We start from the raw sequence: 13,382 nt of genomic DNA on the forward strand, positions 1-13,382 counted from the left end.
ACAATTGTGAGGTCCAAGAGCCCAGGTCTGTGCAGATGGAATGCTGTTATGGGCAGTGGTAAGGGAAAGAAACCCCATGCTTCCCAAATAGCCCCACATGGCTGACTTAGAGAAAAACAGCTGCCTTGCCGTGGCTCTATGGATTAGTCAGGCACTGGGAGAGTCTAGAGGGACTGTGGGCTGTTGGGGACCAGAAGCCACTGATATCTGATCTCTCTACAGGAACTTGGGAAGACTAGTCAGGGTGTCTTATTCTGATTATTCCATTTAAAGAAACGCTCTTCCTGACCTCAGTAAAGCCAGTGAGCTCGCAGTTGAAGGGAGAAGGGAACCAGCATTTATTCAACCTATGAATTTTTCTATTATTTAGTACTCATGAGAATCCTCCATAAGATGGTTATTATATGACCATTTTGAAGTTGTAAATAAAAACAAAACAAAATTCAGGGGTTAAAAGTAACTAGATGGAACTTAGTAAACAGTGAAAACAGTGAGTCAAATGTCAGTGTGACTGCAAAGAATGGGCTCTATTATCATCACTCAATTCTGCCTGTATTTATTGAGTCCTTAATATGTACAAATCTCTGTGATAGAGTATTGAAGATTTATAAGGTTTAAGGCACGGATCTTATCTTTTAAGAGGCTATAATCTAGAGTTGAATTTGGGGTGGGTGAGTTGGTTGGTGCAGGATAACAGAATTTTTTTTTTTAAAGATTTTATTTATTTATTTGACAGAGAGAGAGACAGCGAGAGAGGGAACACAAGCAGGGGGAGTGGGAGAGGGAGAAGCAGGCTTCCCGCAGAGCAGGGAGCCCGATGTGGGACTCGATCCCAGGACCCTGGGATCATGACCTGAGCAGAAGGCAGACGCTTAACGACTGAGCCACCCAGGCGCCCAGGATAACAGAATTTTAAAAAAATATTTTATTTATTTATTTGACACAGAGAGAGAGAGCGAGAGCACATGGAGGGGGACGGCAGAGCTGCAGGCAGAGGGAGAGGGAGAAACAGGCTCCCCGCTGAGCAGAGAGCCTGCTGTGGGAGCTGGATCCCAGGACACTGGGATCATGACCTGAGCTGAAGGCAGACACCCAACTGACTGAGCCACCCAGGCACCCCAAGGATAGCGGAATTTAATTCAAGAAGTTGTACAGTCCTGTACAGAGGGACACCCACACCTACATTTGTCTGTATATGGGAATACAGTGAAAAACTGATTAATTTCAACTGGGAAGACTGGGACAAGTTTCTTAGAGGAGATGGAGATTACAAAAAAGGTAGGATTCCGGGGCGCCTGGGTGGCTCAGTCGTTAAGCGTCTCCCTTCAGCTCAGGTCATGCTCCCAGGGTCCTGGGATCGAGCCCCGCATCGGGCTCCCTGCTCCGCGGGAAGCCTGCTTCTCCCTCTCCCACTCCCCCTGCTTGTGTTCTCTCTCTCGTTGTCTCTCTCTGTCAAATAAAAAAAAAAAAGGTAGGATTCCGAGTTTAAGGGGGAAATCTTATGTCTCATCCTAGGCTTGGCCATGCCTCACTGTCCAATCCTGGGCACAGTACACACCGTTGACACTTTTAGGTGTGACAAAGATTAGGATGCAGCTATGCTTGGTGATGTCCATGAACTCAGACTTAACTAAACCTAATAAGGAAATGCTGAAGTTGCAACCAAAAGGATAAACCAGAGTAAATTTTTATCTAACATATCAGATTCACAAAAGCTAACGTCCTAAGTGATTAAATGAGAGGCAAGTGCTCTGTGAATAGCAGCACACTGTTTATATGTGAGATACCAAAAGAAGAGTCCAGCAATATCTGGGTCTTTTTGTCTGTGTTGCTCTGCAGTTGTTTTTGTGACTCTGAATACAGGACTTTACATTTATCTTGATTATAGTTCATCTTGTTATCTTGGGGAGATGGGATCCCGGATCCTGACTCTGTCAATCTTCGTATTTTCTATTCTTAGCTTCATTTGTGCTTTACATTGATAAACGTTTTCCTGTGTTTTCATCCAGTTTGTTGTTAAAAATGTTGCACAGAACAGGACTGAGGGCAGTGGACAGAGGCAAGCCGTGGTGGTTGTGTAATGTCTGGGTACAGTCACCTCCACAGCACCTGGTAGGGCTTGACAAGGACACGTCTGGTAGGCACGGTGACACACATTTGTACCATTTGGCTCCTTCCACCCAGAGCTGCCAGGGCAAACAAAAACAATCATGCTCAAATGTTGTATAAAGACTCTGCAATAATTCCAAACTCATATCTCTTGAGTTTTCTAATTGCTTTCACATTGACTATCTCATTTGGGCTTCCTAAGAATCTCAAGAGAGAGGGTGTGTAGGTGTTGCTCTGCTGATTTTCAGAGATTGCCTAATGAAATCAAGGCTGTCAAGAGTTAAGTAAATTCTTGAGGCTCATGTGGCAATAAGCAGGAGAACTGGGTCTCAGATCCTCTTCTGACTCCCAGACCTGTGATTTTTTTTTTTTTTTTACTTGCCTGATAATAGCTGTTTTCACTGAAGTTAAAACAGTCTCGTTCCCTGTCTTAGTGAGATGTAATTGACATATGACATTGTAAGCATTTCAGGTGTACAGCAGAATGACTTGATATATGTATATAATGCAAAATTATGTTAAGGTCGCTCACCACACATAGTTACATTTTTAACATGTGTTTACATGGTTACATTTTTTTCTTGTGATGAGAACTTTTAAGATCTTAGCAACTACCCAATATACAATACAGTGCTGTTAGGGTACATTCTATCCATAGAACTTATTTGGAAGTTTGTAACTTTCGATCATCTTCACCCATTTCCCCCACTTCCCACCCCTTACCAATATGTTCTCTTTCTATGAGTTGCGTTTTTAGATTTCTCATCTAAGTAATATCATAGAGTATTTGTCTTCAGCTGACTTATTTCACTTACTGTAATGCCCTCAGGGTTCATCCACTCTGTCCCCAATAGCAGAATTTCCTTTTTATTTATGACTGAATAATAGTCCATTATGTACACACACACACACACACCACATCTTCTTTATCCATTCATTCATCGACGAACACGTAGGTTGTTTCCATGTCTTGGTTATTGCAAATAATGCTGCAGTGAACATAGGGGTGCACATCTCTCTGAGACAGTGATTTTTGTTTCCTTCAGATATATACCCAGAAGTGGTATTGCTGGATCCTATAGTCCCATTTTTAAGTTTTTGAGGGACAGTTTTCTTTTCTTGTCGTCCCTTCCTGCACTTGTGAGGACTGGCTAGCTGCATATTTCCCCACTAGACTCTATGCTCCATGAGCTATTATTCACAGCTGCATCCTTTGTTCTTGTATGGTAGCTAGCACAGTGTATGTGCTCAATGAATGTGTGTTGAATAAATAAAGCTATAATGTAATTGTTAATAATAACAATCCTTATTTTATTTAGTAGAACTAGGGCTTAAAATTGCTCCCTTCCAATAAGCACTGAATAAATACAGCAACATGGCTATACACTGTTCTCTTAATAAAGAACTCAAGACTCTCTAAGTACACTCTGTTTATCCTCACACACACCTTGACAATAGGTATGGGCTAGTGGTGTTATCATCATATTACCCACAAGGATAGAGAGATTCTTTATCTCACCCAAGACTGCACAGACATTCTCAGGAACAGCTGTTAATAGATTTTATGTGTCTTTATATTCAGTCCATTGCTGAGGCTGCTAAATCCTACTAAAGCTATCAGGCACCAGAGCCTTATGCTGCTTTTCAAGGGTCTGCAATGCTCCCAAGTTAACTCACGGAAATGGCTGCAGGATTGTGTAAAAACAGCTGGTTACCTCCCAGCAGAATTGGCTGTAACCAGTTTAGTCACTTGCCGAGAGAAAGCAGGAAATCTCATGTAAAAATCAGCAACATTCCCCATAATATAATAGCAAGTAAATTTATTTCTGAAGAGACCCAGATGCCTTGTTGGTTTAGGAAGAGTCAGGGACAGATAGAGATCTGTAGTCTGAAGAATGGAAGAGATTTTAGAGCCAGACCTGGATCTTTGATTTGGCGATTATGTTACAGATGGGGCAAATCTTTTGAGAATTGTGAGAATGATTTGTCAGTGAAGTTAAACAGAAATGTGGACAGAAAATCTTGAGCCACACTCAGTCAGCTGCTGCTATGCTGACAATAGCAGCTCCTTTCCACAGCCCAAGATCAGCTATACGCTCTCACTCTCCATTCCCCCCATTTGGGGAGGGCCCACAAAGCAGAGATGGAGGACAGCCTGCCCAGGCAGACCACAGCCTACTACAAAGTTCCAAGAATGCTACAAGTACTGTAGAAGCGACTATTTTCCCTTAGCCATTTGAGAGTAGATTGCCAATCTGATTCTTTATTAGCCCAGAACTCTGGTATTTCCTACAAATCGAGACATTCTTCTATATACCAACAATACAATCAACAAAATCAGAAAATTAACCTCAAAGCATTACTGCCATCAGACCTCATTCAAAGTTTAAGTGTGGCAACCCTACTTTTTACAGCTAAAGGATCCAATGCAAAACCACATGTTGCGTGCGTCAAGCCTCTTTGGTTCACGTCAGTGTGGGACAATTCTTTCATCTTTCTTTGACTGTCTTGTCCTTGCCACATTGGAAGATTAGAGGCCAGTTATTTTGTAGACTGTCTCTTCATTTAGGCTCGTCTCCTATTTCCTTGGATTAGATTCAGGTTATGAATTCTTTGGAAGGAACAATACCGAAACGATGCTGTGTTATTCTCAGTGCATCATACCAGGTGGTGCAAATTTCAATTTTTCCCATTACTGATTGATGTTAACTTTGCTTTATTAAGATGATGTCCCTCAGGGTGCACCTGGGTGGCTCAGTCGTTAAGCGTCTGCCTTCCACTCAGGTCATGATCCCAGGGTCCTGGGATCGAGCCCCGCATCGGGCTCCCTGCTCCGCGGGAAGCCTGGGGCTCCCTCTCCCACTCCCCCTGCTTGTGTTCCCTCTCTCTGTCAAATAAATAAATCTTTAAAAAAAAAAAAGATGATGTCCCTCAGGCTTCTCCAGTTTCAAGTTACTTCTTTTCTCTTTGTTAATTAATAAACATTATGTGTGGAAAAATATGAAACTATGTAACTATCCCAGTCCTCAACAAACTTCTAATTTACTCATTTATTATTTTGTTTCTGTAAAGATTCATTGTTTCTTTCCTATTTTATTCAATGAATTACAGGCTTTTACTATCATTTATTGTGATACTCAAATTGTTCCCAATTTGCCCATTGGAAGTCCCTTCAAGCCGGCATTTTGTGTATCCCTATCATTCTTTGAGTACTTCCTTGCCTCTGGCAAAAAAATAATTTATAGGCTCATCTTATACTTTCTCTGCCCCAGACGTGAACTCAGACAGTTCTCTAAGAAGCCCTACTGCTTTTAAGTGGAGAATCGTGTTTAGAAGCCAGGAGATGGGCAATAGGTGTGCTTATGGCTAATAAGAAAGACTCCTAAGACTCATTGGACAGAGCAAGGGAATATATGTATGTATACATATACACACTTACATCTATATTTCCATATCTAACTATATATATTGCAAACTGCTAGCTCCAAATTCAACATCACAGAGTTCATTCAGATTTTCTGCTTTTCCATAATTGTAATTCCATTTTCTGATGGTGAGAAACCTGACTCCCACTATTGATAGCATATTTAATTACTTGATTAATACCCCTGAATAATACTCCAGTGTGAAACTGACTTACCATCTTTAAGGCCATCCCCTCACCAGCAAAGATGCTCTCCTCTCTCTACTTTAGCTCCAGCTCTCCATGTCAGGCTTAGAAGAGGACCCCAAGCTCCTGGCAGGAAGGAGACTGATAAAACTACTTTGCTACAACACAGGCTACCTTTTGTGGAAGAGGAAGGCTGGCTCAGAGGGCAGAACACAGAGTCCAGAGGGTGGAGAGCCATGGAGAATATATCCCCATGCCTTTAAACCTAATCAAGGAGATCTAACATTTGTCCGCTGAATGTCAGAACTGTGAAGGACCAGGGACTCTTTCTTACCTCCCATCTTCCCAATTTTTGAACCAGAATATTGATAGCTATCATCATAAGGCTGTCACACCGTTGTATTTTGGGCATGTTGGGGGCAGATAACTTGTTTCTTTAGTTTCACAGGTCTTTCAATGGAGAGGAATTGCATCCCAAGAGCTGTACTTAACAGATTACACCCAGGATCCTCATCAGCACTGGTTTAGATGATGAGATTTTGGACTTTGAGTTAGTTGATGAGATGATGAGATTTAGATTTAGATGATAAGATTTTGCTGATGATGCACCGGGATAAGGATCGTGGGATGGTGTATTAGTCCCTTAGGGGTGCCATAATAAAGTAACACAGAATGGGTGGCCGAAACAACAGAGATTTTCTCACACTTCGGGAGGCTAGACATCTAAGATCATGGTTGAGCAGTGTTGGTTTCTTCTGAGGGCCTCTCTCATTGGCTTATGAATGGCTGTGTTCTCTCTGTGTCTTCACATGGTCTTCCCTCTCCACCTGTCTGTGCCCAAATTTCCTCTTCTTTGAGAACACCAGTCATATTGGATTAGAACCCACCCTAATGACCTCATTTTAATTTAATCACCTCTTTAAAGACCTGTCTCCAAGTATAGTCACATTCTTAGGTACAGGGGGGTTAAGACTTCAACATATAAATTAGGGAGGGATGTAGTTCAGCCTATAGCAGATGGGGGTGAATGTATTTTGCATGTCAAAAGGACAAGAATCATTGGGGGCCAGAGGGCCAACTGTGGTAGACAGAATTCTTGGATGGTTCCCAAGATTCCTGGCATCTTGTATACATACCCTGTATAATCCCCTCTCCTTGAGTGTAAGTGGGACCTGTGATATGATGAGGTGGTCTCTCCTGTGACTACCTTACATTTTATAAGATTCCATCTTAGCCAACTGGAGATGGAGGGAGGGAGGGAGAGAGACAGAGAGAGAGAGAGAGCTTCTCCTGTTGGTCTTGAAGAAGTAAGTGGCCAGCTTGTGAAAAGGCCACGTGGCAGTTATTTGGGGGACCTCTAGGAGCTTAGAGAAGCCCTCACTGACAACCAGCAAGAAAGCAGGAACCTTAGTCCTATAACCACAAGGAACTAAACCCTACCAACAAGCAGATAAGCTAGGAAAAGAACCCAGAGCTCTAGAACAAAATGGACCTGGTGGATACTTTGATTGTAGCCGTGTGAGACCCTGAGCAGAGAACCCAGCTAACCCATGCCTGAACTCCTGACCCACAGGAACTGGGTGATAATAAATGTTTGTTGTTGTAAGCTATGTTTGTGGTAATTTGTTATACAGCAATTGGAAACTAATATACCATCCAAAGTTTCTAGCCCTTGTCTACTCTAGGCTGCCATTCTCTGAACTTGCAACACGCCCCAAGATCTAACCAACTTCGGACTTCCTACCAACCAACCAAAAGTTTTTGCAATAAGTATTTGGATCCATTAAACTCACTTTTGCTTCATTGGTATCTTCAGGGATGGATTTCATGCAAGGAGCCAGAAGCTGGTGCCAGTTTTTTACCCTGTCTCCATGATCCCCAGATTTGCATTTGAAGAAGATCATTTTTGTTTGGTGGTGGTGATTGGTGGTGAATGAATTGGCAAGACCAGCTAAAGAAAGACCAGTTAGGAGGCTGCTGTTGAAGTCCAGGTGAGAGGTGATTGTGACTTGACTAGGTGACAGCAAGGAATTTGGAGAGAAGTGGATGGATTTGAGGAAAGGCAATAGAGGTCACTCTCAACCTCAGTTCTTGGAGATAACCGGTGTTAATATGAACTATGTTAATATTGTGGTGTATTTTATTTCTATCTTCCTTTTCTATATATGTGTATATGTAATAATATATTTTTACACTGTTGGGATGACATTATGTTTATAATTTTATATATTGGTCATTGTCCTTATCTTGTTCTGACCCCTCATCTGAAGAATTAAATCATATTTAAAATGTCATTTTTAATAAGTGATTGCCTTTTTCATGGTCCCTGGAACCACAGTAAGACATATTAATGGAAAATTCCCAAAAGAATTTAGGGGGAAATAAATGGAGTGAATGATGCTAAGGGGTAGGGGGAGTACACACCTGTAGATGCCACTGATGGAGAGAAGGAGGAGCAGATACCATCTACGTTGAGCCTGCAGCTGGGAGGGGTGGCCTGGGGAGCCGGACCTGGTTCAATGGTCAACAGCTGACAACACTACACTGCAACCCCCTGCCCTGGCCAGTGCTCACTGTTCCCAGCTATCCCGCATGGGTTATAACTTTCAGCATCTAGTACCAGTCAACAACTTTGTCATATTGTAACTACTTACTAAGTGCTTAAAGTGATCTGGAGTGGATAAGGGTACATTTTCAATTGGCCTTTTTAGAAGGGAACAAGAACAGTTGGGTATTAGGAGAGCAGCTGGCTGTGAATTTTTTTTTTTAAATGAGTCCATTGAACAACACATCAGCCATCCCTTGAGAGCCTACGTGCTCCACTCAGGCCTCGTAAACTTGCCTGCGACCCTCTTTTCAGAACTTGCTGTCTGCTTCCCAGAAGTCCTCTCATAGATTACACACAAAGACACACACAACCCGCCCTGTCAACACCCCTCTGCCCTCCTTCTGTCCCTCTCCCGTAAGTGCAGGGCCAGTAGAGAAGGGGTCAAGTTAGTGGGGACCTATCTTTGGTTCTCCTGTAACCATTCTCTCCTCCCACCTTGCATTCCCCAAACCATATCTCTACTCTTCACCTCCCGCTATGGGGGACAAAGCAGGGTCTCTTTCCCACACACACTTGGAAAGTTGTCAAATAATTTAAGCCAGGGTGTTCGCTGATAACAAAGGTGCTGTAGCTGATAAGGAAAGTGTTGGCTGATAGGCTTAACATCCCAGAAATATTTGCATTTTCATGGGGGCCTTCTGAAGAGACAGAAGGGGTCTTTGGGGAACTGAAGTTTGGGGCAGTTCCCTGGCATAGTCTTAGATCTTGCTAGTCTTTGTGGAAGTGTCCCCACTCATCTGCAGCATCCCTTTTGGATAAATGCCCACCTGCTTCTAGATGCGGGGGGGGGGTCAGAGCTCTGCAGGCCCAACCACCTGGACACCTGAGCCGCCCTTGTGTCCTGCTTTCCTCTGGTCTCCCTCGCAGCTGAGGGGGGAATGGCGAGGTAGGAGGTGGGCAATGCTTGTTTCACCCAAAACTGGGAGACGCAGTGCTGGAAGATTATTTCCTTTCTTACCTGCATAGTTACATGAGAAACAAATTTCTATAAAGATTTGAAATGAGCTACCTAAACAAGTTGGACTATCAAACTCCACTTTCTAGTGCGCTGTTGAGTATCAGTCTCCAAACTGGCAAACAATGACATACAGTTTAGTACCATAAAATAAAAATTGATCTTGTACTTTTCTGTGTTTTGTTGGTATTGGTCCTAAATATCCTTTCATTGGAAGAGCTTACTTTTATTCTGAGATTCTTTCCTATCTTTTAAAACAGCCGTCTTTCCTGTGTTTGGTATTTTTACTGTTTGGTATTATTATTTCCAAACCTTTTTCTTATGTTTTATATTATTATTAATTATTATTATTATTATTATTTCTATGTTTGGACTTACTATTACCTATATACGGTATTACTATTTCTCATGTTTATTTTTTTTTATAATAATACATCTTTTAAACATCTTTTTGGTATTAAAACATCCTTGGTATTAAAACATGATAAATGACAATGACAGGAGGCAGAACTTGACTTTGTTCATTGCTGGACACCCAGCCCCTAAGACAGCGCCTGGGACATGGTAGACATCAATGAATATGTATTGAATAAATGCATACATGAATGATATATCTTAGAAATGATATTCTTATCTGTCACATGAATTGGCAACTCTGTATCAATTCCTAAATTTTAAAGTTACTCATTCATGACATTCATGGGTTTAGAACACAGAACTGGGAGTCAGATCAATTCCGATTTACCTTAATCTTGGGCAAGTTATTCAGTCTCTACAGGCCTCAGTTTCCATACCTGTGAAAAGGGATTAATACCAGTAGTTATTTCACGGAGCCATTTGAGGATTGCAGGAGGTGGCATGCAGGTGCTGGGTGGGGTGGGTAACCTTGGTCCGGGATTATTAGACTCCATCCGGGGGTTGGACGGGGTGCTCATCTTCCTGGGCAGTGAGGTGTGACTGCCATTCCTGTTTATGCTGCCCAGTCCTTTGGATGCAGTTTATACAACCCCCACCACCAATAATTCTGCTTCTAACATCCGAAGACCATAGCAACGTCGTGATGGTAGAGCAATCTGACACCAGGCTGAGGTGTTGATAGCTAGACTAAAAGGAGCATGCTCTTCAGTGAGTTATGATTTTGTTTCTTAAAAATTTAAAATTTACTTTTTCAACGGGACAAATGTTGTTATTATTAGAAAAACTAAGCACTTAATATTAGCAATCGGTTACATACCTAATTATGTTTTTTTCCCTCACTCAAAATAAGTATTACTATTTTATAGTTACGAAAACAGAGATTAAACAGCTTGATCATGGGGGTGCCTGGGTGGCTCAGTGGTTAAGTGTCTGTCTTTGGCTCAGGTCATGATCCCAGGGTCCTGGGATTGAGCCCCACATCAGGCTCCTTGCTCAGCGGGAAGCCTGCTTCTCCCTCTCCCACTCCCCCTGCTTGTGTTCCTGCTCTGGCTGTGTCTCTCTCTCTGTCAAATAAATAAATAAAATCTTAAAAAAAACCAAAAAACAAACAGCTTGATCATGGTCTCTAGTTAGTAGGTAGAAGAGTTAAGGTTGGACCCTAGATCTGATTCCCAAAACCATGCTTTACCTACAGTGTGCTGCTGCATGGTGGGGAAAATACATCTATTTGTCTATTTTCATGGAAATTTTGGAGACTCTCTTTATTACCTCTCTAGATAAGATGAAGTTAAAAAATTCATTCAGCCTGTGAACTAAATCCTTTTCCATTCTCAGTGCTAGAGATCAGGCTCTGCCACTTATTAGCTGTGTGACTTTGAATAAATTACCTACCCTCTCTGAACTTCAGCTTCCCTCCTGTAAAATGGAAATAGCAACTCCTGCCTCTCTGTCTAGGTTGATGGATGTAAAGGTACCTTGTCAAGTGTTATATACACCTGAGGTATTGTTATTAGTGGGTCTCCGTGATTTCCTAGCTAGCTTCCTCTCTTTTACGGATCAGTTTCATTGATTAAAGAGTTCTTTGCAAAGCTCTTCCTTATTTATATCTTTTTAATTACCTGGTTTCCACTTTAATCGTCCACTTCCTTCAACTTTCCCTTTCTTTCCCTCACCTTGGGCCATCTTTCACTTAGATTCTGCTGATTAGTCAGGGAACAGAAGTTTTTCAAGTGCCTGGTATTTTGGTCCATTTCATACTCTTTCCTTTGTGCCTCCTCCCACCCCCACTCCCCCCACTGTGGGCTTTGAGTCAATTGTGCTTAAACAGTCTCCAGGCTTCTAGTGAATTGCTGCATTTAAAAATTCTGCCTTCCAGTATTTTCCTTCTTGAATACTCCATATTTTGTTATAATCCTTTTTTTTTCCAGGCAGGAAAAAAGCTGATTGCACCACACGAATGGAGGGAATGGTGGCTCATGACCTGGGAAGGTGGTGTGCTGGGACAGGTGGTGTCAATAGTGTTAGAAATGTCTCGGCATTGGGTGAGCCTTAGCTATGCTTCTAAATGGGTTTCAGGGTTCCAAGTCTGCATTTGCAATCAAAAACATGGAAACATGCTCTCCTCAAAATGATCATCCTTATTCTAAGTGTTAAAGTGAAATAAGTCAAGCGGAGAAAGTCAATTATCATGTGGTTTCACTTAGTTGTGGAACAGAAGGAATACCATGGAGAACACTAGGAGAAGGAAGGGAAAAACGAAGGGGAGGGAAATCTGAGGGAGAGACGAACCGTGAGAGACGATGGACTCTGAGAAACAAACTGAGGGTTTTCGAGGGGAGGTGGGTGGGGGGATGGGTTAGCCCGGTGATGGGTATTAAGGAGGGCACGTACTGCCTGGAGCACTGGGTGTTATATGAAAAAATGAATCATGGAACACTACATCAAAAACTAATGATGTATTGTATGGTGACTAACATAACATAATAAAATTAACTTAAATTAAAAAAAAAAAAAGAAGTTCTTGAACGACCCTTCCCTGTTCTTCAGGGAGTGAACCTGTGCCAGGTTCTATGTTAGGTGCTATGGGGATGTCAAGAAGAATGATACACAGTCTCCATGGCCAGTAGGGCTACTGGGGACAGCAGACTCACAGACAACATGAAAATAAAATTAATTCCTCCCTTTCCTCCTCAAACAAATAAAAAAGTCAGTCTCAGAACAACACTTCAAGGGGTTCACATGTAACCGACAGTATCTTCTGAGAACAATCTTATGTTAAGGACCACCTCCCGAGTGAGCCTGACATCCTGGAGCCCGGATCACAGCCGTAAGTTCACCCCAGAGAGACCCTTTGCCTGCATGGGCCTCACAAGTGCTTGCTTCAGTTGTGGTCAGCTCGGGGACTGCACCCATCTCCCACTCCTGCACCCTGTCCCCAGGGCACCTAGGGAGTCAAGCCAGATAGGGAAAGCAGTTACTCCATCAGTCCCTACAGGGGGAAGGGAAGAAGACTTTTCCCATTTGATTCCTCCTCAGCTCTGGCCAAGGGCTGCCCTTTCTGTATTATCCCTACCAGCCAGCACCTGGGTTGGCCCTGGCCTGAGCTGGAAGCTTCTCTCTACAGAGGCTGTGTGGTGTAAAGGACACATCTTCCGTTTCCTGAGAAGGTCAGGGCCACTGTCTTAGTTTGCTAGGGCAGCCATAACAAAGTATCACAGACTGGGTGGCTTAAACAACAAAAGTTTATTCTCTCACAGTTTTGGAGGCTGGAAGTCCAAGATCAAGGTATTGGCAGAATTCGTTCCTTCCGAGGGTGTGAGGAAGAATCTGCTCCATGCCTCTCTCCTAGCCTCTGGTGGTCTTCTGGCAACATTTGGCGTTCCTTGGCTTGTTGACATATTACCCCAATGTCTGCCTTCATCTTCACATGGCATTTACTCTGTGTCTGTCTCTGTGTCCAGATTTCCCCTCTTTATAAGGAGGACACAGTCATATTGGACTAGGGCCCATCCTGCTGACCTCATCATAACTTGATCATCTGCAAAGATTCTATTTCCAAATAAGGTCACATTCACAGGTCTGAGGGTTAGGATTTCAACATCTTTTGGGGGAGGCAAAATTCAACCGCTAAGAGCTACCTCCCTCGGATCACTCAGCTTCTCCTCAAGAGTCCTCTGTATTTC

The 13,382-nt window shown here is 42.7% G+C and overlaps 1 long non-coding RNA gene across 1 annotated transcript; it reads right to left on the reverse strand.

The window, feature by feature from the left end:
* Nucleotides 1–917: 917 nt before the first annotated feature.
* LOC141371898 (uncharacterized) lies at nt 918–13,131 on the reverse strand. The gene is made up of 3 exons (XR_012377213.1): nt 12,955–13,131; nt 10,028–10,076; nt 918–2,186 (listed from the first exon to the last, which is right to left on the reverse strand). It is a non-coding gene; the product is annotated as an uncharacterized lncRNA (long non-coding RNA).
* Between the last annotated feature and the right edge of the window lie 251 nt (nt 13,132–13,382).

This window comes from Callorhinus ursinus, unplaced genomic scaffold, assembly GCF_003265705.2.
Source record: "Callorhinus ursinus isolate GAN/ISIS: 27379988/994484 unplaced genomic scaffold, GSC_fseal_2.0 scaffold121, whole genome shotgun sequence".
NCBI lineage: Eukaryota > Metazoa > Chordata > Mammalia > Carnivora > Otariidae > Callorhinus > Callorhinus ursinus.